This window comes from Chiloscyllium punctatum, chromosome 6 (genome assembly GCF_047496795.1).
Source record: "Chiloscyllium punctatum isolate Juve2018m chromosome 6, sChiPun1.3, whole genome shotgun sequence".
Classification (NCBI taxonomy): Eukaryota; Metazoa; Chordata; class Chondrichthyes; order Orectolobiformes; family Hemiscylliidae; genus Chiloscyllium; species Chiloscyllium punctatum.
In genome coordinates this window covers 10,720,807-10,744,827 of record NC_092744.1, presented here as the reverse complement: position 1 = coordinate 10,744,827, position 24,021 = coordinate 10,720,807, and the positions used below count along the sequence as shown (strand labels likewise).

General features: G+C 38.1%; 1 long non-coding RNA gene across 4 annotated transcripts in view; it reads left to right on the top strand.

Moving 5' to 3' along the window:
• The window catches only part of LOC140478706 (uncharacterized), a 501,292-nt gene that overhangs the window by 3,558 nt on the left and 473,713 nt on the right, over positions 1-24,021 (top strand). For 3 of the 4 annotated variants that reach the window (XR_011960846.1, XR_011960848.1, XR_011960849.1), the window contains exon 2: positions 11,524-15,591. This is a non-coding gene — a long non-coding RNA (uncharacterized lncRNA). The remainder of the gene's footprint in view (positions 1-11,523; positions 15,592-24,021) is intronic. The other variant, XR_011960847.1, reaches the window with a different exon arrangement.

Here is a 24,021-nt window from a genome sequence, read left to right as displayed (position 1 = left end):
GATGCGATACGCCAAATATTGACATCGCACCTTTTTGCGACCACTGTTCTGAAGTTCACAGGCTATTCAATGTAAAACATTCTACCCACGCTGACACTTGAAATTAACTATCACTAACTGGTGACTAACTGGTTAACGCGTGAGACGAGTGGTTTACATTTATAGGGTGTGAATCATCACTTTTTTTTTGTTGACAATTCAAGTTGATTTAGAAACAGCTTGTTTCTTTCGGATGCATCTAGTGTCAAAGATTGAATATGTTGAATGAGAGCAGAAGCGAAATACCCTTGGTGAGGTGCTGTTATCCGACGTTTTTGGAGGTAATGAAGTTCCCTCCACATAATGCAATCGGAGTTCAAAAGCAAGCGACAACTTGCATTCAGAAACACGTGACAGACAACCTTTGTTTCCAAAAATGTGTACAACACATCGATATTCTATCTAGCATCCTTAAATCCAAGCTGTGGATCCAGTTTGAATCCATTGTGTCACTATATTTCTGTCTAAACTGCACAGTGGGTACAAACCTGGATACCCAATACCCTGCAGTCTATTTTTAAGATCAAACAGTAGGGAAAATCAAATGTTATTTAAGGTAAAATGTTACACTCTTTGACCCAGAAATAACCTAACCCAAATCTTTTCTACAACATTTTATTCGCTTATGAAATTAATATACACATATTACGTATTCAACGTAATGTAGAATTTGCTTATTGTCCTGTTGATTTGTAATCGACCATTTCTTGTCATGTTGAATTTGACGTTCTGAATAGCAGAAGTCAAGTAACATTGTTGCAGAGTTGATGACTGTATGCGATTTATCCTGTAAATATGGTGCTTTGGAGAAAACCCTATCGAACTAACTGATGTTGCCAGCTGAAGTGAATCGCTTTATAGAAACTAAGCTACTGAAGTAGATGCTTTCTTACATTCCACTAAACGGGTGTTGCCTTGGTCACCAATATTCCACCGCCTTGACATCAAACGTGTACATCCACGCTTGAAACGAGGTGCAATCTTGGGTTCCCTTGTCCAGACTACTAAAATCCACAACTTCGGTAGGCGTCTTCCTCTTGGAAATCCCACGGAAGTGTGGTAGCACTCGGATGCCAAGTGACCTGTAACAATAGTTTTCAATGTTTTAACATTTTTGATAGGTATATTGAGAGCTCTCAGCGACTATGTCTACTCAACTTCTTGGGTTCCGGATGCTCTCAAGTGCTTATTTGTCGGGGCTTCAGTGACTGTTCTAAGTGCAAGTCACAACAATTGACAATTGACAGTGTAACTCCCGTCCACTAGTGGAACTGCATTGATATTTGTATAAGTAGATAGCAATGCCATCTACTTGAAGCAAATATACTCGATAGAAGCAATAGGTGACCGTAGAAATAAATATAAGACAATAATCGTTTGGTTTGACCATTTGACTGATTACACGCGTGCAACCAAAGAAAGTAGCACTTGCTCAGTGTGTATGTGCTATGCATGTATGCTTAAGAAGTTGTGTTTATATCTTTCTTCGCGTGGATGTGCTGGCGTAGGCGTTTTTTTCCTGCGCATTACTCAGTTTCATGACATTTAAAATGTTTCCACGAAGGAACAAAACGCACTACAACCAGAACCAAGAAAATAAACGGAATCTGAAAGGAAATATGCGAGGGCAAGAACGTACACAAGCTAGATTCATGAAGTGCACAGTATTACTTGAAACATGTTGCGTTTCTGTGAGTGTGGGGAGAGAATTTTGGATTTAAAATAAACGTATCTCAATCCTTTCAAACACGAAGAAATTCGATGGAAACAAACATTGCTCCTTTGTAAATACTATTATTTTAAACCGGACAGAAGGAGGGGTGTGTGAGCTAAATACTTTGATTCATGGTCATTCTTATAATATGAAAATACGCAACCTGACGATGATAAAATCAAACATAGCTTAGTCGTATATCACTGATTTTAAAGGGACATTGGTCCTAAACGAAATATTATGTTATTGAGTATTATATTACAGCAATACAATTATGCAAAGATGGAATTTTTAAAATTAATTGCTGTTATTCGATTTAAATATTCTAAAAATGTAAATGAAAAGAGAAAAATCAGATTTATTTGGATTTATTCATATTTATTTTCTCTCAATAAATCAAACAAAACAAACTAAAAACCTTTCTCAATATTGATTGTTAACTTCGGTGTGAATTAATTTAAAAGAACAAATGCATCATGATCAAAAGGTGACCTTTTGAACCATATCACAACCGGATAAGTTTTCTAAAATAGCTTGCTAACTGTCTTTGAAAACATATTTTCTGGCCTTTCAGTTTGTCCAACTCCAAAGCAGCTGCTGGCCCTCTTTACCTTGGGAAGGCAGAGCTTTACCACAGATATGACCATCTGGTTGGTTTTTTTCGGCTGATAATATCTTTTCATCCTCGCCCATGGTAAGGCTACAGATTAAAATCACTACCGTCCCTCTTTTTTTTAAAGAAAAGAAAAATGAATTCATCAGTAGAGAAGTTTCCCTCAGATTTTTAAAAGACTAAAATAATAAGGCGACCACTGTGACATTCTTTCAGCTGAGGCCATTTTTCATAACACAGCTGATACCCTTTGTGTAGCTATAGCGACTTCACAGATGAATAACGAGACATCTCTTTAGGAACTCCCCTGCTCTTCATATATGCTTAATAGTTGTATATTCACGGAGGGTATACAGTATCTGACGTTCAGATAACAAATGGGGGAAAATAGTGGTTTGTTCCTTTTCAAGTCATTGTCAGGGCAACTTTTCCCCCTCCATTTGCCTCAGTAACAAGTTGCTAAGCATGTACAGAAACTGCACAGGTGGCGTTGAGAGGATCAGGGTCACTGGGCTGTAAAGAGGGAAACAGTTTAATACAAAATATCATCCACCACCCACCACCACCCCTACTCTCCCCCTCCCCCCCAAAAAAAGACTAGGAGGACAGAGGACAGCAGTCTGGCAAAAAACATAAAGCGGCAGTGACCGCCTGATTGAGTTAGATCAAATTATACAGCTACACATGATTGGTAAAGTGACCAGAACCCAATTGTTGTGGGTAAGTAAGTTTCCTTTTCACTTGCGTTATGTTGAAAACATAATATCAACATGTGTTTGATGTATATTTATTTGGCATAATTATTCTTCTTCACCTTTGGCCGAGCCCCCATTAGGTGAAATAGTTCAGATTCTTAGCACAGCTACAACAGGTATGATACGTGCCCTTGGTTTAGCTTCGCTCTCTTGATCCAACCCTGCAAAATACCAGTTGCTAAAATAGGTTTCTCGGAGGCAGATTGTAAATGGTTATTGTAGCTTTGCCCATTTTAAGACAGACGCGTGGGTAGATTTCCGCAGCGTTTGTCCGCGGAGTTATCCTCAATATTGAGAGAGGGCCCTCGTTGCAGCCCACAGTCAGTGCAGATGCAGTTATACTAATGCCATGGTTGCGCCAGCGTGGACGTGAATCGGTCAGTGCGGCAGTATAATTAGCTCTGCTGCCTGGTGGACTCATTCTGAGCATCCAGGCGGTGCCTTCTCCTTTGAACAACTTACTAGCACACTTGCGTAAGTGTGAAACAGGAAACTGCAGCAAGCAGCGCTAATTAAAGCGCTCGCTGATATGTTAAAAAAAATTAATGCAAAACGACTTAAGAAGCAAGTTAGCCTGATTTCCCTCCCACGTGCACGCCAGAACAACAATAACTGCAGTTTAACATGGGCAATTGCGATCGAGTTTACATCATCTAGGTCTAAGAAGGAAACGTATTTTACGTTGGAAATTCTACCACAAAGGTGGATTTGGATAAGTGCACTTCAATCTCCAAAAAACTAAACCTTATCGACATGATTCAAGTCATTAACCAGTTCTCCATGCTATATATAATGTCAACTGCACACGAATTGACTCTTCACCATCTCTTCACCTACAACCCCCTCCCCAATCCGAACTCCACCAAACTCCGAAAATTCAAACCAGGGAGAGCACTGTATTTTTGCACACAAGTTGAGAAAAGATTCCTTCTCCATGTGCCACTCCTCCCGCATCAATGCAGAAAGGCTCAAATAAGGCATGGTCTGATTAACGATTATTTTCTTAAGTCAATTTCTTTATTAATTGATTCCACTAACACACTCTACTTTGGCGGGGGGGGGGGGCTTTCCCCTTTCCGCGCAATTAAAGTTGTCATTATCTAAAATATGATGGAGGCGAGCAAATTTCCTTTCGCGCCAATGGCCCAGAGATCTAATGAACACGTTTTTTCACTCTCGACTGTTTTCCCCATAAACTCGAACTTAAAATTGAAACGGGAGCGAATTTGAGCCAAAGACCTAAACAGCCACTTAAGGCAATCTGAAGAATGCCACATGAACCGGAGGTGGGGTTGGGGAGGGTGGGGGGGAGGTGTGGTGTTGAGGGCAGAAATGGTGGCGATGGGTGGTGTATTGGTTTATGGCACATAGGCCTCTTTTAATCTTCCTAAATGTCAACGGTTTGGGACTGTTAAAATATACAAAGCAAAACACAGACTAAAAACAAAGACTTCACTCTATTGTGCTGGAGATTCAAGGCAATAGGATAACCCTGTCATGAAATCTCAATTCTACCGAAGTCAGAGATTTTAAAGAGGTGCAAATTATTGGTTCAATTGAAACCAAAATGTCAACAAATTTGTTCCGCTTATTAGAGGTGAACTTTTGCGAAATGAATTAACGTACCGACGATCCTTTAGCTTCATTGGAGAGAAAAAACAAAACCCGTCAATGATGAGCCTGCACTTCGTGGTTTTGTTGCACGAGGAATAGTTTCCAAAAGCAAAGATTGGTCAAAGAATACAAGCCTTGTTTATAATAAAGCTGTCTCCATCACATAGGCTCAGCGTGAGGCGGATATGGAATAATTGTCTTCTATGAAAAAAAATCAATTCACTTATTCAGTGGCACACTAAACAAAAGGGAGCTATTTAAACTGTTTAAATTATATCATTTTCATAAGAGTATAAAATATTCACGTCCACTGACCGGCGGACACAGTTAAGAGCTGAATTTAAGAATGTGCTGAATTTTCATTTGGGGGGGTGCAGGGGTTTGTGGGGGGGGTGCTATGGAAAGAACGTGTTCTACCTTTTCTGATTTTTATGTATCAAACACCCCTCGCTTCTCCATCTTAAGGTGCGCGTTGCATATTTCAGTAGAATAAGCAACTACCGAGGAAATCCGGAATTAGGATCTGACAACTGCATGCCGGAAGGCTTAATAAAAACAACTCTCCTCGAAATAGTTAGTGATATATTCCTCACGTTAAAATAAACAGAACAGTGCTATTTCAGACGTTCCCCTGAATCAAAATAGAAGGAACAAAAAGTGAATCAGTGCTAGCAATTAAGAAGGCAAGGGCAGGATGGGGTAAAGGAATGTCCTGGAAGTTTTGTTTTAAATACTGAAATAGACGTTAAACTTCCTAAAATAATGATGGCAACTGGAAGTCGTGACCTGAACTTTAATCCACACTTTAAATTGCAAACATGAGATTATATGTAAATGTGATTATACTTTATACTAATTATCGAAAATGGCAGCCCGAAACTAACTTATCAGTCAAGGCTACGTAGTCCAAAGGTTGTTCAGAATTTATACGAGAAAAGGCCAACACAAGACCTATTGAGGGGAGTGCACGCTGGTTTGAAGTATGAGCATGATAGGTTAAAAAAGGAAACAAGTAATAAAGTGGTTATTTGATTTATTGATAAATTAGTAGAATGTAGGAGGCACGTGCTTTTAAATATAGAAAAACTGTAGATAAAATTGTCTGGGCAGACAGGCTTTCGTTTAGTGTACCTACATAACGCTTCAGAAAATATATGTGCAACGGAAAAAGAAACGACTGCCTTTTACTTGCAACAACAGCAGGATAGTCCTAACAGAATGAAGATGTGTCATCTCCACCTGAACTAGGAAATAAAAGAAATAAGTATATTACTTCTATGTTCATGTTGGACCATGGACTGCGAAACCGCTGCGTTACAAGGAGATGACCCTCACTATTAAAATCCTCATCAGAAACAATTGGTCGATCTCGAAACATTGAATACGGAAGAAATTGGCTTGTTTACTGAGCACATTCTGACATGAAATTAAAAGCAGTAGATTAAAAATGAGGTTTTGAAAAGAATAACAAAGAAAATAAAGCAAATTTTCATACAGCTTTATCTGTAATATAATAGAATGTTGCGACTTAAAATTCATTGGAAAGCACTTAAAGCCAGGAAGCAGAAGTTGAGCATCATGATTTTACAGGAGAGAGCGCACAGCGCCACACCTGCCATATCTGCTTCTGAATGGTACCCAACAACAAGGTCAGGAGTGTATCACCCACTTTAAAATGTAGAATGCCAATTTCAATCCTTCAGCCCTTTTCTCACAGAAGGGTCTACCTCCCCTTCGTTTGGCATATATTCTTTTCGATAACTATTTATTTCAAGATCCTTACGTAATTCTAGGAGAGGTTACTTTAAAATGGTTACTTTCCCATCATCGTTTCTCAAATTTCGATAATCCTCAAAAACCCAACCACCACCATTGACTAGCGATAACCGTAAAATGCTATTTTCTCACGTACTCATCCCACTTAGTAATGCCAACGAAACGGGAATATCATCTCTAACAGGAATATTATCTGCTTTTAGTGTATTTTCCCCTCCTCCTCCCCACCCTTACGGTGTGGTGCCACAATCTCAAATAATAAATGAGAGACATCGCATCAGCATTTGTGGATTTCAGTGGTCTCACTAGCACAGTCACCCATAAAGTCAGACAAATCATGACGGTATGCGCCATTCATCATCATATTTGTTGCTAAAAATGTTCAGGAAAGAAATCACGAGAACGAATAATTCTTGTCAGTTCATGTTTTAGGGTAACGCACTACCACTTTGTTTGAAATTCGAATAATGGTCATAAATTTGATTACAGACTCTAGAAAGAAACTCCTAAAGTAATCTTCAACAAACTTCATCTCGGCATTAACGAGTATGTTCGCCAGCCAATGAAAAGATCATTCCAAACTAATTTCCTGATCATAAATAAATATCGAAAATGACATTCATTTTTATTATTTTTTAAAAGAATGCACAATGCAATTAGAATGATGGCCATTTTTCAAAGTTAAAAATGCGTTGGTAATTTGGGTGCAAGGGAAACTATTGTTTCAAACAGTCTACTGTGTAGTTTAAACAGTAAAAAAAATCCTCGATTCGAGCCTTGAATCGTGGGGGATGTGGTTTCACCCACTTTGCACGCTTATGTTTGGAGGGGTGGGGGTTCATTCAAATTGGTGGAGAGCATATTAAGCACAAACCGCGCAAGCAAACATGGCCCACAGATAAGGTCAATGCAACTGTGTATTCCAGGTCCTTGAACCTTAGCTAGATGACTGGATAGTTGAACCAGCAAACAATTGTTCTGAATGGAAGTTGACCTTAGTTTATCGATTTGTTTGCACAAATGTTTGCCTTAAAATACAATTAGCCCTGACAGGAGTGCCCTCATGCTGAGTAGTGATGAGATTTCAAGAACCGCATTATCTGTGTTGCCCAACACTAAGGAACAAGTTTCACCATCAATAGAGATAGATAGATAGATAGATAGATAGATAGATAGATAGATAGATAGATAGATAGATAGATAGATAGATAGATAGATAGAATGCCAATCTACAGAAAAGGATGATAATAATATGCTTATGAAAATGTTAAGAGTTCCAGATACCAATCGATATTAACACCTGTTGGTTGATATAGGTGGAATATTTTAGAGGGGGGATTCCGACACTGTTTATCAATATATCTACTTAGAAAATTATCAATATTCAAAACCTGTACTGGTTTCATTCGTTCTTCAAAGGGATTTACATATTACCCTTGCCAATAATTGACATTGGCATACCATGGTCTGCATTTATCTTCCTTAGCGATAAACAAGGGAATCCATTGCGAGATCTGACAAATGTCTATCCACAACTTAATTGGACGCATCAGCTTATTGCAAATATACCTGCTTTTCTCGCAAAGCATTAACGTGGATGCCTGGTTTATGAAATGGTTGTTCGTTTACTTGAGGGCAACTTATTTTCACATTCCTAATTCCTCAGATATTATTCTCCGGAGAAGCATGTAAAAAATTTAATTCGTCTGTAAAATAGTTTTAAAAAAAAATCACAGATCTTGTAAATAAAGATAAATCCCAACCTTTCCACTGTCATCTATCTATCTATCTATCTATCTATCTATCTATCTATCTATCTATCTATCTATCTATCTATCTATCTATCTATCTATCTATCTTTCTTTCTTTCTTTCTTTCCTCCATCTAGGCCTCTTTCTGTCTACACAAGATATAACAAACCTGCGTGATGCTATTTTTATGATTTCTCTCCTCTTTCGACACCTCCCCTCCCTCCCCATTCCTCAACGCACATAAATCCCCAATTTGCCTGTGACACTATCTCTGAGGAATACTTGGTCACTAACCATATTGACTGGTCATTAAGAAATGAATTTTCATATATTTTTTAATAATAGAACTATTCTCTTCGAGCGGTAGTAGTGTCCTTGCCTTTCATATAACAATGTTTTAGCTTTTATTCCAAACATTTGAGTTGATTGAGAAAACAATCGACGATCCCATTCCAGATTCGCATGAACTCCGGGCATGTTCTTGTGCTTACTGCACTTTTCAGATTCTAATATTGCCCATTCTTTCATAAAACTTGAAAAGTGTAATTTCTAAACATAATGAAATTGTGCTTGAAAGGTCTTTGTGAAGCGATTTTAAACGATTTAATTCTACGTTATATGTTCTAAATTCACTTGATACATTTGAATGATCACTTTGATGTTGGATGATGTAGTTCTGAATTGCGACTCATCGAACAAAATTAATAATGTTGATAAATAGAAATGACTAGTGAGTTGTCAATGGATGGAGCGACAAAAAAGGCACCTTCTTTAGTGGACAAACCCGACTTTGCTTGGCGATAGATTCATCATTCGGCATTTATTCCTACAACTTCCTTAGGGGGCAAAAGAGTGAAGAAAATGAAAGAAGGTTTTGCATAATATTCAATTACTGTGGAAAATAATGATTGAAGTATTGGGCCCTTTAGAACCACCTATAAATCGTTGGAAATATGGCGCCATGCATCATAAAACGATAGAAACGTCAGGCCCATCAAATTACAAACGTTTACAACATCTGAGGTCTTGGTCTGCAAGTTAAAGTTGGCATCTCCTATTTTAACATTTAGAAGAAGCCACTCCAAGTTTACGAGGCAACACGTGCTCCGGACTCTACATTAACCAATCAACCTTGTGGTCTAATCTACTATCCCTTCATACGGTCAACGGAAGTTCTCTAGCCCAAACCAAGCCGCGGGCATGGTTAGGGAATCTACTGCTGTTATAATACAGTGCCACTCTGTTGAGAAGACAACTGATTTTCCGCAATCTATTTAATGCACTTGATGAGGTTATACAATTAGCAGGAGTGAAGGCCAAGTTTGCTGTAGTACGAGATCTAATTAATCTGGAAAGGGCGATATTTACAATAATGGCACTCTAGGATTTCTTGATGAGTTTCTTTACAGCTAACCGGCTTGACACTAGCTGAGAGATGGGCAGTTAACAGATTAGCATCTGCAGTAGTGAAGATAGTGATAATGACTGGAGAGCTATGCACTTAACAGAAACGGCTGCCATAAAATGAACAGGGAAACGTGTAGTCTATAAACTGTTTCTGTTCCTCAATCAATCAAATAACGCATTTTATATCTTCCATATTTACAAGGAGGGAGTAAGGTCTCCCTGGAGTATGGCAAAACATCAGAGCCACAGTTCGCGTGTCATAAATATCACCTGTATAAATATCTCGTGCAAATCTGACGCAGACTCGATTTAGATAGAAAAATAACAATCTGGTGTTTTAAGTGATCCTGCATGGTTTATTCCCAACAAAAGCAAAATATTTCCTAACGAAATGCCTCAGCACTGTGTAATATTCGCAAGTGAAAATAATCACACATTTCTCCCATGAGTTAACACTTTAAAGCAGAAAAAGGTTTTTATTTCAATGAAACAATTTGCCACACTTTCTCTCTGTGCATATGTACACACATAGACAACATCACAGAGCACAAAGCGGCCAAGTTATGTATAGGATGCATGAATCATGGCTGCATTTATTAGTGCATTCACACAGTCCTGAAAAGATTAATATTCGCTTTAAAAATCACTGACACACTTGACCCTAATAAGGTCAGTCGCCAACAAAAACTTCAAGTGATTTGAATCAAGATTGAATTGACTTCAATAATTGATTGGAACTTTTAAAATGGAATCCTAACATGATGCGTGTCTTCTGTGACCTCGCTCAAAAAAAGAAGCGGCCGTGGGGGTGGGAGACCCAAAAAAAAAGCGAGTGAGGAAATGTTAAGATTTATTGGATTCCGTTACATGAAAAGATTCTTTTCATTTTGCATCGAGCACTAGACGCTATTGAAGCCTACCAGGTAGCACATGTGCACACAGAGGCCAAGTCTTTTTAGTTCGGAACCGGAGGCAGCGCCCTGTCATCAGGGAGCGCAAGAACAGGGCGAGGCGCCTCCAGGAACCGCAGGGACTCCCAACAACTTTCGCTCACCTACTTTTTAATACATTTCTTTTTGTTTTGGATTTTTTGACCTCAGGCAATAAACAACACTAAGAACCCTGTTAATCGATGAAGTGAAGCAGTGTGTTACAGACTAAGCACGAACTCGCTGCAACGTTTCACAAAAAAAAAAGATAGACGCTTTTGGAAGAGTTCCATGGCGGGTTGCTTTAGAAAGTCAAGTTAAGGGAAGTGCGATAAAACGGCCAGCCGCGCTTACTCTGATGTCCGAAGTGCTTAATTAAATGGGGGGAGGGGAGAGTTGGGGGGCAGTTAGGAGTGGAGGCGCGGGGATGTGGGGGGTGTGGGGAGGAGGGGGTCGGAAATTGAAACACCAACATCTAAAGTCAAGTTTTGTACTTCAGGAAGGCCGCTTTAAACTCTGATGGTGTCCATTTGGATGGAGTAATTGTCTGGGGGTGGATGGTGCGATGGTGCTTCAGAAAACACCCACTCGGTTCCTGATATTTTAATTGCACATCATTTTTTTAAAATGCTAAAAGTTAACAGTGTTTACATTTTTGCAGGGTTTTGCATCAAATTAATACTCAAACTCGCGCCCCCATCAAAAAAACATACTGGGTCGATAATGATATGAAAACAAACTTTTCAGGAATGACAAGACTTAAGAAATCTAATATTATGGGGACAAATATGTGTGTGTTGAGGAGAAAGTGGTGGTAGTGGTGCGTGTGTGTGTGTGTGTGTGGGGGGGGGGTGGTGGATTGTGGAGGGTGGCTCGTTCGGGTCTCGGTTATTTTTTCATTGACTGCTTTCCCCCTTTTTTTTAGCTCCACAGATCAAAAGGAAGAGAAAAAGAATTTGGCGACCCGAAGATATACATTGTTAGAGTGACAAGCTGACTATCCCTCAGCAGAAGCCGCGAGAGAATGTGGCTCCATCGGAAGTAGTTGCAGGCCGAGAGAAAACTCACTTTTCAAACTCTTGGAAGTCATTGTCTTTCGGGCTTGCCATACAGTAGATTGTCATGGCAACGCAACCTGCTGGCGTTACAAAGAGTTTAAAATGTTGAAAGGCAGCTGAACTGACTAGAGTAAAGAGCAACAGAATAAACAGTATTTTGATTCATTTCGACGGTTACAAAAAAAAGACCATGAATACGGCATTGTCAGAGCTTTTCTAAATCTGATTCACCATATCATAACCCCTAGGAAGAAGAAAACATCAATATCGCGAAAGGAAAGAAGATGTTTCTATGGAAAACCTAGGAATTTACTCCATAACAGATCTGGTGAAAAATCAAAGAGATCAAAGCGAACGCTCCTGGGAGTTAGATGCGGCTCTGAATCAAAGATGTACGAGGTGGACTCCAAAGTGGCTGGCTTCATTTCAAGTCTGAATCCCAATTTCAAGGGAAATGCTGTCGAAACTTCAACCCACCACCCGCCTCCCCCCACTCTCCAAATCAGTCAAAACCAACACTTCAGCAGGTGCTGATGAAGGCATAAACATCGCATCAGTCTGGCCAATGTGCACGCATGACATTCAAATAACAGTGTTAGAGCCTTTACATTATTACCACTTTGTTCTGCAAATGCATATTAATGAAAAAGAGAAAATAACAAACAGAACGACACATTCCCCAGACACCACTGCAGATAAAGCATAACAATTTAACAGGAATACTGTACTGTAACTTAAAAAAAGATAAGTAAGTAGCATTCTTGCGCCTAGCAATTGTAAACAATAAGATACATACAAAATCTATTCTTATTAGCACAACTCGTCGGGTTTATGTTTAATATTAATTATTGTGAATTGCATTCTGAGCGTAAAGCTAGGACCGTCACCTTCTCTCAGTGACCATTAACAGTGTTAATGCTATTGACACCAAAAACACTTCTTTATGAGTTTGAGTTTGTAGGCGCTGGTATCTTGGGAAAACTGGAATTAAAGAGGGGAATCTTTTGATAGATGGTAGTACTAGGATTGACTTAACTATAGACCAAATGGAAGCGAATAAGGCACTTTTTTGGCCAAATTAAGCCCTTTACGTAACGTGCAATGAACGGCATTATCAGTAACATAATGTTTGAAGCAGATCTTGCAAAACAAAACCCAAAAAGCAATTATGGTCTCACAAATTGAAAAAATAAATCCAAAAACCACGGAGAGGTACCGATTGGTCATTTTCACGTGATTCGGAAAGTTTGACCAAAGTTAATCTTGACTAATTTCATAAAATGCAAGAAAACTGTGGGGGAAGCTCCCAGCAGCATTCCAGTGGTGACAGCAACAAGCACAGAATCAGCAGCGTCGTGATCATTCAGATAGCGTGAAAAAAACCCCTTTCTTTGCAAATATGAATCATTCCAAAAAAAAAGGAGCAAGGTTGTCCATATTTTAAAATCCCATTCTGCACAAATCCCGTGGATAACTGCGTCAAAGCAATTCGAAAAAAAAAATCAATTTGGCGTTTTTTTTTGAAACTCTTTACGGTTCCTTAATTTTCTGCTGAATATTTACCAATTGTTGTTGAGTAACCGCAAAACGTAATGAGTGAAACTTTCGAAACGATGTGCACAACATTTTCTTCTATGCACGCATTTAGATTTATGAGGTAATATTTGGCTTCTAGAAAGAAGTGTTAATTCCTATCTGTTTTTTGTACACATGTGTTTGCAACAGATTTGCCCTGAAGACGTAGTTTGCCACATATTTCCAGTGCAGATTAGGTGGGCCGACAAGGGGATACTATATCTTATTTTGACGATGTGGGATAAGTGTATGTATAAGAAACAAGTGCTACTTGCAGGTCAGAAAGAGAGCCCTAAGTAAACACGGTTAACAGAAGTCTAAACCCTTTGTGATGCTTGTGCAGCTGGCCAGCCTCCCATTGTCCTGAGCTAGACCGTGTGGAAGATCCCTGCTGAACCTTACCAACTGAGTGCACAAAAACAGATTGGGATGTTCTGCATTCATGGGCAACATCGCGGTCCAGAATCCTCCCTGTTCCCCGTTCCTTTTGGAGAGATGACACTCCAGACATTTTCTGACAATCACAAAAGCATGGCCTGCTTTAGAATGGATTTTGAGCAAAAAAAAAGAGGGTGAGAAAAGAATCAAGTTGATAAAAGCCCCAAAAGAAAGGCCGGGCTGAACAATGGGAAAGGAAGTAAAAGACAGAAGTAAAAGGGGAGGCAAGAATTATCTTGTTAAACAGTAGTTCTTTTTGTCCTAAGTTGTCTCTGTGAACGTTGGTAGCAGTATCATGACACAAAAAACAAGCTTGCACCCACACCAATTTCAATCAAGGATCATGAGCTTTTAAAAGCCTTGATGGCTTATTTAGGTGACAGAAAAATTAAGAGAAGCTTAAATGACTTTGAAAGGTTACACGGGACGCTTTGAATTGCTGCTCTTCAAAAACACTTGTGCTGCTGGAGTTGACTCAAATTGAATAAATGGTAAACATGAAGCAAAAAGGAATGAAAAGCTAGTTAAAAAGAGACAAAAAACAAGTAGACAATGATAAGCAAAGACCACACGGTAACCCAGCTGTTGTCTGATGGATTGTTTGAGACGGGGATAAGCCGCAAAATAAGTGAGTAGCGACAGAAACATGGACACAAACCCGGTTCAGTATTCTGAAAGAGAAAAGATGTGAAATTCCAACTCTTGTGTTGCGAACACTAAATGTTGAAGTTTTCAGATACGAATTTCTTTTTTAGGTGCAGGCGAGTTCAACATCCAATTAGTTGCATTGTTAAAAAAAAAAGAGGAAATTCAGCCTTTGTTCAGTCAGAGCTGGAGGGCAGCGTTTTTTTTTCCAGTCTTTTTTTTATAGACCGCATTTTGGTGTGAGAATGCATTTGATGTAGGAAAGTTTCCAGTTGGAATAAAACAAACAGATTACGCATTAAATCTGCACAGTTACTGAGAGCACAACCAAGTAAAACCTGGCTCAAAGTTTGTGTCCAACACACAGCCGCAATTTGCTTCTGCACCGGAACATTTGTCTTGAAAGTGCAGGATACATGACTTCACTTGGGCTCTGAAACAATTTGGTAGTTTTAGACTCATATAATACGGGAAAAGACCCTTCAGTCCAACTCGTCCGTGCCGACCAGATACATTTAAATTAATCTAGTCCAATTTGCCAATATTTGATCCATATCCCTCTAAGCCCTTCCTATAGCTGATAAACCTAACTTAAAGCGGTTTTCTTTAATTGCTTCGAGGGTTTTAGCAAAAAAAAATCCGTTTTACAACATGAGTTGGATTTAAAACAAACAATTGGAATTCATTACAAATATTTAGTGATGAAACCAGGCGCGATTTCTGTGAAAAATGCTGAACGCTTTCAACAACCGTTCAATTTTACATTCTGTCTGTGAGAATCTGTCCTTGGTAAATTATTGCCTCAGAAACCCATTTCCATTTCACCCGACTTTCTGAACATCATTCGATTTCATCTGAAACCATTCTTTAGTTCTCAAAAATACAAAACTCTTTTTGGAATAAATCCTGTATTTGGCCTTGTGTCATGCACAAGAATAGGTAATGAACCTATGGTGATAGGCAGCCAGTCATATTCACTTGATTTGTGAAATGTATGCAAAGCAACAAAAGGCCAGAAAGCTTTCTCAATTTTTGCAGTTGTTAATGAAAAGGTACAAAAGCTTTATTAGCCTCTAGCAACAAGAAAAAATGCCTTCACCTACTTAAGTTCAACGACAGCGTGGGTTTGAATACTTTTGTGTCATAATAATTCTTATAATAAATGTAGTTTGAATTGAATTACAGCATTGGGAATACGTTTTATATCTTTTAGCCCTGTCTTTGACATGAGCCTGCAACGGATGAATGGAAAGCCAAGTCCAGAAATAAAAAGAAAGGTATGTGAAGAATGTTGCAAAATGCAAAATCTTCTTTCTGGCTGGTAAACTATGATGCATCATTTCGAACTTACTCAAAAAACGCATGTTATTCAGAAGAAACAGTAGACATTACAAACATTAGACATTTTAAACATTACATGACAGGTCATCTTTGACATTACATAAAGTACAATACAGATTCATATTTTTGAATTTCGTATCTGGCACTCAAAAAAGCCTTCCTTTATTTATAATTGCAGGTTATATTTACATTATATAATTTATGTCAAACATTTTATGTAGCATAAAGTCAAATATCTTACAAATGGGATTCAAGTCCTTGGTGTACTATAACAGAAGAACCTTCTTTGTTGGCCTTTCTCCATTTCAGCTCTGGGGAGCTGCCCCATGCTTTAGTGTATCCCTCAGTACACTGTCCTGGAGCTTGGGCACATTTAATTACTCTTGATATTGCCAGTCCAATTGACTAGAAGGCAACATGTACCTTTAAAATCTGTGTCTTTTTTCATTTCATTTCTGGTGATGGTCACAAACATTCTATTCTTCCTTTAGATATAGCTCAGGAATGTAAAAAGAACCTCAAAAGTATTTAGAGATGTAAAGGGTACTGTTGATTTGGATGCATTTTGCAATGTTATATTTTAATACCAATGTTGGATTTTTTCCACATAATGATGGAATTGATAAATAGGACAATAAAGGAAAAACTACGTTTTTTTTTGCTAAGATTGTTTGGCTAACATTTGATAAGGCATTATTTTTATCTTGTTCAGATATCTGTTGCTTCATGATAATCAACTTGCTGTTGTTACTTTATAGCTATATTAAAAACAACCTTAATTCAATCACAAAATGTAGATGTAGGTGACTCACCAGCATTTATTGCCCATCCCTAATTGTCTGGAGAATAATTTAGAGTCAAGCACATTGCTGTGGGTCTGGAGTCACATGTAAACTGGCAGTTTCCTTCTCTGAAGGACATTAGTGAACCAAATGGGTTTTTTCCAACAATTGCATGATTTCATGGTCATCGTTCAACTTTTAATTCCAGATTTTTCTTTGAATTGAAAGTCCATTACCAGCTTTGGCAGGATTGAAATCCGAATACCCAGAACATTATCTGGATCTGTGGATGAAAATTTTTGTGATAATACCCCGAGCATATCACTTCCATTTAAATAACAGAGCGGGTGGGACTCGAACCCAGGCCTCCAGACTCAGTGATAGGGACACTACCGCATGTTACAAGAGCTCGTTATTCTTTTACAAGCTTAAACTGATCAACAATGATTAATCCTTCGGTAGTGATATCAACAGGCTTCAATCCATAGATCAGCTTGCTGTCTGTCACAACACTTCTAGATAAATTAAATTGTATCCATGGAACTCATAAAATCTATCATCTCAAACATGTTTTAAAAAATCAACGATCCTTTCAAAGTTACGCTGGCGTACAGAATTAATTCAAATATTTCTTTCTCGTTTTATGATTCCGATTGAACTTACTAATGACAATATTATCTTGTATTCAATCATGTGTATGTTGTTTTACATTTTGTATGATTTTTCTTATCTCTTTACATCAAACTAGAAAGAACTGAAACAAGACAAAACACTTACAATTTAACGGATGCTCTTTTATCAAGGATTGTTTTAAGATTTCTCGTTGAGAGACCGTTTATTTTTCTGCAATTAATTTAATTTGCAATTTTGTCCAGTAAAAATAAACATTGTTTAATGTTAAATTTCTAAAATAAGCTTCTATGCCACTTCAAAATGCATACAGCAATGACATCAGGATGGATCACTTTATGAGGTGGTGCAATTATTTAACAATTTCTTGAAAGTATAGAGGAATTTTCTCCAGTTTCAACAAGATGTTATGTAACTAATGGCTGTAACATTACAAGCTGTTTATGAATGTGATTAGAAAGTTAATCAATGAAAATATAATAGGTAAACACTGTAATTTTATAGATGTTTCTTTTCTGGTGTCATAATCATGTAAGCTAATTGCCAGCAGATCATTCATATGGAGGACAGAGTATGCTTTAAACTAATACTGCTGTCAAAATGCAAGCAGCATTTATAGCTGTAGTCAGGATTAATATGCTTCCAGTAGATGACCAAATTAGAAAATTTTTGAAATAGAATACAGAAGATGCTGGAAATAATCAGGAGGTCTCGCAGTTTCTGTGGAGAGAAGGACAGAATCATTGGTAGAAGTTAATTTAATCTGTCACAACCAAACCTGGTGATGAGGCCCAGAAAATCAAGTGGGAGGCTAAGTATCCATCAGCTAGTATTGTGAAAACCTCTCTTGATGAGTTCGGAGGCAGGAAGATGCCATTGCATATAACGCGCCCGTTAATGGAAAAATATTAGTGGGCTCATTCATGAGCCATTTGATGCCAATTGTCCCTAAGACCACGAGAATTTCACGGTAGGTCATGGATTAACTTGAGAGTTGCACAATTCTTTCACATCTCCTGAAGGCAGCTTGGCAAACCATGTTGGGCTTTCCCATCGCTTGCATGAGAAGTTCTCTTATTCACCTCCATGTAATGCTTGATTGAGGGAGTCAATATCAGGTTGGGTTAATTTCTGAAAGCCCCATCTTTTCTATTGTAAGCACCTTCCAGTAATCCCCACATCACTCTATTTTCAGTTGTGTCTAGAGATCTAATTGCAATCCCGCAGAGAGTCCTTTGAGCGTAACGGGCAGTGTCCACTTTTCTCTCTGTGACATTGCTGGTAATGGAGATTTTCTAGCCTCTGAATAGCTGGAACCTTCCACCATCAGCATTGCTGGCCAATTACATGTCTAATGGCACTTCATCTGATCGGACTGCCTCTGTAGAAACTATGCAGGATTTCAATTGGCCCTCAGACGAGTAGGTGAGAACCCATTGTCCTCACTAATCCCAGGCAATCTTTCAGGTCTATGAATTTGTTCTCCACAGATGCCTCTAGACCTGTCATTTCTTTCCAGCATTTTCTGCTTTTAGTTCTGATTTTGCAAAATTGGCATCATTTTGCTTTTGCAGATAATTTTTTTGTGACCTCACCTAATATTGTGTCCACATTGCAGTTGTTATTTGGAAGTAACAATTACCGCTTTTCCCACCAATTTCCTTTTTGACTTGAGCAAATAAAAACTGTGGACAAAATACGGATTACATTATAAAAGCTTATGTCCATAAAACAAACATTTCCTACTAATTACAGTAATGAACTTCATCACATAGTTTATACTAGAATAGGTGAGAAAGTGTACTTAATAACAGGAGGCATTGTTATGTGCTTTCATCTGTTAAATGTCCCCAATCAAGCATCAAGCGTAACAAAAAAAAAATCACCATCTGCATTAATAGTCATTCTGAGGACCCAGAGTACTATTACCACATTACTATGGCTTCTGCCAAACAAATAACTAAGTTATTGCATTTATACATTGATTTGTTACAAATATTGTACATCTTGAGCAAATTGGTTAAGCTATAATGCTATTAATATTAACGTATTAATCGGGAAGTATTTAGCAACAATAAACAAATGTTACAGCTCCATTTGATTCAATGCAACATCACAAAAACAACATTGGAAAACATAAAGGAGCACATAATAAAATGTAAGGAAGATGCATGCACATTTATAAACTACAATGAGACATTATTAGCAGCAGTTACAGTTGGTTCCTGTTTTATGTTTTAGATCAAAAGCAGGAAAATTGTTTTTTTTTAATTGTTCTAAAATTGTTTAAAACTCTAGTTTCACATTCTGCTGACAAACTGTTGGTGGGAAATAGACTGACATGTATGATCACAGTACCTTGACTTCCTCATTCTTGCTGGATATCCCTGAATAAATCCTTCAGATAAAGCAAAATGTTAGGGGATAAGGAAGTGGGGTGGGTTATATTACTGAGGTTTTATTCTACAATCTGCTTTTGAGTTGAATTCAGTAATTAGATCAGTCACCTTGGATTTGGTGTGATGGCAGAATTTTACAGTACAGAAAGAGGCCATTCAATCCATTGTGCTTTTCTAGCTCCCAGCTAGTCCCATTCTCCAGCCCTATCTCCGTAGCCCTTGAAATTCATCACTTTCAGGTTTACATCCAGCTTTTTTCTGAAACCTCATATGGAATCTGCCTCCAGCACTCTCCCAGGCAGTGCACTCAGAATCCTACTAACTCTCTGAGCAAACAAGTTCCTCCTCATCTCATTCCTAGCTCTCTTGCTGACAACCTTGGAACTGTGATCCCTAGTTACTGATGTAGCAACTAGTGGAAACAGAATATCCGTAATAAAAACTGAAAGAACTGTGGATACAAAAAATTAGGGCCAAAAATAGAAATTGCTGGAAAAGCTCAGCAGATCTGGTAGCATCTATGGAGAGAAATCTGAGTTAATGTTTTGGTTGAGTTTCTCAGAACTCTGTTATACTCTATTTATAAACCCAAGGAGCCTATAAACCTGCTTAACAGCTACTTCAACTTGCCTGGCCACCTCCAGAGAATTATGCACTTGAACCCCAAGGTCCCTCTGCTTCTGTACTCCCCTCAAAGTTGTACCATTGAGCCTGCATTTTGTCTCTGTGTTTCTTCTACCAACATACATTTCCTAGCATTGAAATTCGTCTGGCAATTTTGACCATCTTGTTAATGTCCCCCTGAATTGCTTAACGTCAACCTCACAATTAATTATTCTCCCTAGCTTAGTATCATCTGCAAACTTTGAGATTTTGCCCTCAACAACCATCTTGAAATTGTTTATATATCATCCGGATGCAAGGAGTCTGCAATTGGATTCAGTATATTGTGGTTGGGAGGTAAAATTAACTAGTCTTCAACTCTTATGCCTATTTCAATTAACTTTTCATGTGGTTGCCAAGTATGACTCAAAATCTACAGAGCTGTGCCCATTATACAATAATTTTCATTCACATACCCTCTCTATTTACACATGAGGGAGTAGGCATGTCAGCCTCAACTCCCTATTCAGTGACATAATTGCTGATCTTCTACTTCAGCACCATTTTCTTGCACGATCTCTGTATTCCTTGAACTTAGCAATATGTAGGAGTCTGTTGATCTCAGTTATGAACGTACTCAATGATTGAGCCTTTACAGCTCAAAGTTAGAGAATTCCAAAGAATCACTGCTATCTGAGTGAAGAAATTCGTTCTCTTCTCAGTTCGAAATGGCCTACTACTTATTCTGAGATTCTTTCCCCTAGTTTGAGCCATCACAGCCATTAAAACTTCCTTCCTGCAACTACTTGTAAGAATTTTGAATGCTTGTATGATACCAGAGGGAATCCACAGACCAAATAAATTATTTGTCATTTTAATTCAATGTCTCATACGCAGAAAGAGATAACTAAACAGTAAAGGGGCTGGGAGTGGAATGGCGAAGAAACACAAATCTTTGTCGCATACTGCCAGAATAAATGTAAGGGATATATTTTCCCAAACCTATGGCTGGTCTTAGTAGATTACGTGAGTATGGTGCTTATAGGATATGTATCAGTGCTGATTACACACTAGCAATGCATTCTGATTTTCTATCCTCTCAGACATGCAATCCCCTCCACTTGATTTTCCTATTAGCCCTGTTTCCACGTGATCCCATATATTCAAGTGCAGAAACAGAAAAATCTATCTCAATATAAATGTCAGTCATTATTCACTTACTCAAGGCTGATTTACACTCTTGGGTTGAACTCATAAACTAAGAATCGTTTGCTGATCTAAAAAAATGTAGTCATGTTAAGAATAATTATAATGTGATATGGTGATACAGTACATGCATTGAGACCAAAGTTCAAATAACACAATTTATTGCAAAGGATTTGACATGTCAGAGAAGGTCTTAGAGGCCTTAAAATGGTATTGTGTTAAGCATTTATAAGAAATTATCTTAAAAGAGGTATTAATCAGTTTATTACTGACAAGTTAATCTTTAAAATTAAATTTAAACAGTGCAGATGATGTGTTTGAGAAATTATTTGGTGTAATGGTAAAAGCAGTATAAACCTATTTGTTTGGTTTAAACAACACCACAATTGAAAGAAACAACAAAAGAAGTGCAGATGTGTAAATCTAAAACAAAAACAGAAATTGCTGGAAAAACTCAGCATGTCTGACAGCATCTGTGAAGAGAAATGAGTTAACTTTTTAGGTCGAGTGATCTTTCCTCAGAATTCAGGGAAGGGTCTGAGGATAAGGAAGGGTCACTTGACCTGAAACTTTAACCCCGATCTCTCTCTATAGATGCTGCCAAAGGTGTTCAATTTTTCCAGTAATTTCTGTTATAATTGAAACATTCTGTTTCAGGAGTATTTGATGATGTTAACTCAGCTTCATCCCAATTATGGGTTTAGGATTTAAAGTGAGAGGGGAAAGAATATAAAGGGGATCTAAGGAACAACTTTTTCATGCAGAGGGTGGTGCATATGGAATGAGCTGTCAGAGGAAGTGGTGGAGGCTGGTACCATTATAACATTTAAAAGACACCTGAATATGTGCATGAATAGGAAGGGTTTAGGACCAAATGCTGGCAAATGGGATTAGATTAATTTAAAATATCTGGTCAGACTGGACAAGTTGGCCTGAAGGGTCTGTTTCCATGCGGTACAACTTGATGACTCGATGACTCTAAATCACTTCTAAGTATCAGCTCCAACCTTTGAGTAAAAGGGTGAGGGGATGCTGGCTCTGGGAACTTGGGTTCAAATTTCATCAAGAAGGGAGGTAGAATTTTAAGTAAGTTAATAAATCTGGAATATAAAGTTAGTCTCAGTAATAAACATGATGGCTATTATCAATGGTCATAAAAACACATCCGGTTTGATAATATCATTATGGAAGGAAATCTACTATCGTTATGCAGTCTGGCCTACATATCAATTCAGAAACACAGGAATGTAGTCAGGATTAGAGTGGTGCTGGAAAAGCACAGCAGGTCAGGCAGCATCCGAGGAGCAGGAAAATCGATGTTTCGGGCAAAAGCCCTTCATTCCTGAAAGTTGATTTTCCTGCTTCTCGGATGCTGCTTGACCTGCTGTGCTTTTCCAGCACCACTCTAATCTTGGCTCAAATTTCCAACATCTGCAGTACCCACTTCAGGACAGGAATGTAGTTGACTCTTAACTGTCCTTTAAAAGAGCCAAAACAGCCCCTCAGTTCAGGGGAAATTAGGATGGGCAACAAATATTGAATTTGTCAGTGACAGTCACTTCCCATGAATGAATAACTGAAAAAAACTTTCAGAGTTGTACAGTTTGATGTGATGGACCTTTACTCAATAATATTTTGTTAGTTGTGGAGACTGAATTATTTCAAAGTGTAGATTACTGGCTTATTGGGCCAAAAAATAAAGAAACCAACTCTGGTTCTTGAGGTGGTGTTATGTACAATTTACTCATTGCCAGTAGGCATTGTGCTGTCAAAGTCATTGTTTGGATGGAAACATGGAATCAAAAGGTACAAATTTATGGCAATGCAGAGTAATTTTGTAACAGTACTAAACTTGTATTCTGAATGTAGACAAGCAATCTCAGGCTTATGAAAGGGTTTCATTCATGAATACATTCATAAGTCAATTTGTACGCAAGTTGGAACACAATACAGTACAATATAAAATACCTGCTCACAGTATAAGCAAACATTTGCATGTTGAATCCTTAAACATAATAAGACTATAGAATCTCTTTCATAAGTACAAGTGCTCATAAGTTGAATATTTTAAAGTCAGGGACACCTTGAAATTCTGAGTTAGACTCTGTACTTTTGGTTTGACATCACAGGAGTTAATGAATTCAGTGTTGCTACAAATTTAGTTTATATGGTACTGAGGCAGATCATTAGATATTTTATCATTATACCTTATCATTACCTTAATGTAAGTATATAAGTGGCAGGGATTCTTCCTTGTTCTTCTCTAACCATGCAAAGAGAACTGTGTTCAGATATTTAGTCAACTTATCTGCTTAGACAGTATTGTTACGATCAGGGAGATGTATGAGAGGATGGCCGAGAGGAGAAATAGACTGAAGTTAGTTGCTGTCATTTATTCAGAGGTTATTAGGTAATGTTGCTTTCTCTGGAAGTGGTTTAAAGTTCAGGGACATTACAAATGGTTTGATCTAGCTGTTCCATCTCCATATGTAATTTCGCCCAACACTTGCAATTCTCACTTTGAGTTAAATTTGGAGCTTGACAAGGCTGAAATGTAAAGATACCATGTGGGGTGTTAACCTGTAAATGTAAATGACCCATTGACCCAATTTCAGTTGAGTCCCCTGGGTTGGTGAGATTCTTAAGATGCTGGCCAAAAGGGAATGAGGAAATATTGAAGGGTGTTTCAATATTGTCTAATGGTAAGTACATTCTAAGGGTGATTTACAAAATAACATTGGATTAA